The sequence below is a fragment of the Vigna unguiculata genome, unplaced genomic scaffold, assembly GCF_037176805.1.
Source record: "Vigna unguiculata cultivar grain cowpea cultivar isolate G323 ecotype 2 unplaced genomic scaffold, ASM3717680v1 ptg000029l_ERROPOS232281, whole genome shotgun sequence".
Lineage (NCBI taxonomy): Eukaryota > Viridiplantae > Streptophyta > Magnoliopsida > Fabales > Fabaceae > Vigna > Vigna unguiculata.
In genome coordinates, this window is record NW_028196673.1 from 35001 (window position 1) to 37500 (window position 2500).

A 2500-nucleotide genomic window follows, 5' to 3' on the forward strand; every position below is an offset into this window, starting at 1 on the left:
ATGCTTGACCGTTCGATACGCAAGGCATGGAGCCAGCCAGCAAGTGCATCTCGATTACAACTCACACACCCTCACGTTCGCAAGACACCACACCACAAGACGGTCCACCCCCCACCTACCATGGGCAAGCAAGCAAATGGAAACATCAAGTGACGCAGGGTCAAGCATCGCTAGGCATGAAAATAACTTTCCACAATATCCGAGGGACTAGCTGCCGAGCTAACCAACGATCAGTGACGACCGTGTGTTGGTATTAATAAAGCTCAACAACTATGAAGAGGCTAGTTGTGCCATGATAAACATGCTAACGCACGCACCACGTGAGGGGGGAGGCCTCATCAAGCTCCCTTTAAAACCTGCCAGTGTGGAGCTGGCCGGCTCAAGGAGCACTCCCCCCCTATAAGAGGTTAATATGCAAAAGGCAAAATTGTACAAGTAGATACACTTTTTTTGAGCAGACATAAGTCCATATCTCGGGCTATACTTCGAATTTTGATGCGATTTTTTGCAGTAATTCGTAGAATAATGGTATCTCCTTGCTCACCAAATTTCATAATTTTTCTCGAAGGGGAACTATTTTTTTTATTTTTTTTACTTACCGGGTATGTGTAAAATCGGGAAAAATAGAAAAGCACATGTAGACTTCGAATTTCGACCTCATTTTTTCCAGTCCACCACTAAACAATATCAGGAACCTCCCCACAAAATTTCATTCAGTTTGGCCAAGGTCTTAAATTTGACAAATTTTGGCACCAACCTATCTAGTCGCGGTGCACCGACCAACTTGGCCAAGTGCAAAATGCATCCAATTCAAAACTTTTGTGCACCAACACTTTTACAGTACTCATTTGGGGGCATTTGGAGGCCTTTCCAACCCTCACATCTCAAAAACCACGAATTTCATTTTTTCACAAATCTCCCCACCAAGCCATCTAGCTATGCCGTGGTGCACCGCCAACCTTGGCCATGTGCAAAACCCTCCGAACTCAAAACTTTCGTGCACCAAGAATTTCATGGTATTCATTTGGGGGCATTTGGAGGCCATTCCAACCCTCACATCTCAAAAACCACGAATTTCATTTTTTCACAAAACTCCCCACCAAGCCATTTAGCTATGCCGCGGTGCACCGCCAACCTTGGCCATGTGCAAAACCCTCCGAACTCAAAACTTTCGTGCACCAAGAATTTCATGGTATTCATTTGGGGACATTTGGAGGCCATTCCAACCCTCACATCTCAAAAACCACGAATTTCATTTTTTCACAAAACTCCACACAAGCCATCTAGCTATGCCGCGGTGCACCGACCAACTTGGCCATGTGCAAAACCCTCCGAACTCAAAACTTTCGTGCACCAAGAATTTCATGGTATTCATTTGGGGACATTTGGAGGCCATTCCAACCCTCACATCTCAAAAACCACGAATTTCATTTTTTCACAAAACTCCACACAAGCCATCTAGCTATGCCGCGGTGCACCGACCAACTTGGCCATGTGCAAAACCCTCCGAACTCAAAACTTTCGTGCACCAAGAATTTCATGGTATTCATTTGGGGACATTTGGAGGCCATTCCAACCCTCACATCTCAAAAACCACGAATTTCATTTTTTCACAAAACTCCACACAAGCCATCTAGCTATGCCGCGGTGCACCGACCAACTTGGCCATGTGCAAAACCCTCCGAACTCAAAACTTTCGTGCACCAAGAATTTCATGGTATTCATTTGGGGACATTTGGAGGCCATTCCAACCCTCACACCTCAAAAACCACGAATTTCATTTTTTCACAAAACTCCACACAAGCCATCTAGCTATGCCGCGGTGCACCGACCAACTTGGCCATGTGCAAAACCCTCCGAACTCAAAACTTTCGTGCACCAAGAATTTCATGGTATTCATTTGGGGACATTTGGAGGCCATTCCAACCCTCACACCTCAAAAACCACGAATTTCATTTTTTCACAAAACTCCCACCAAGCCTTCTAGCTATGCCGCGGTGCACCGACCAACTTGGCCATGTGCAAAACCCTCCGAACTCAAAACTTTCGTGCACCAAGAATTTCATGGTATTCATTTGGGGGCATTTGGAGGCCATTCCAACCCTCACACCTCAAAAACCACGAATTTCATTTTTTCACAAAACTCCACACAAGCCATCTAGCTATGCCGCGGTGCACCGACCAACTTGGCCATGTGCAAAACCCTCCGAACTCAAAACTTTCGTGCACCAAGAATTTCATGATATTCATTTGGGGGCATTTGGAGGCCATTCCAACCCTCACATCTCAAAAACCACGAATTTCATTTTTTCACAAAACTCCACACAAGCCATCTAGCTATGCCGCGGTGCACCGACCAACTTGGCCATGTGCAAAACCCTCCGAACTCAAAACTTTCGTGCACCAAGAATTTCATGGTATTCATTTGGGGACATTTGGAGGCCATTCCAACCCTCACATCTCAAAAACCACGAATTTCATTTTTTCACAAAACTCCACA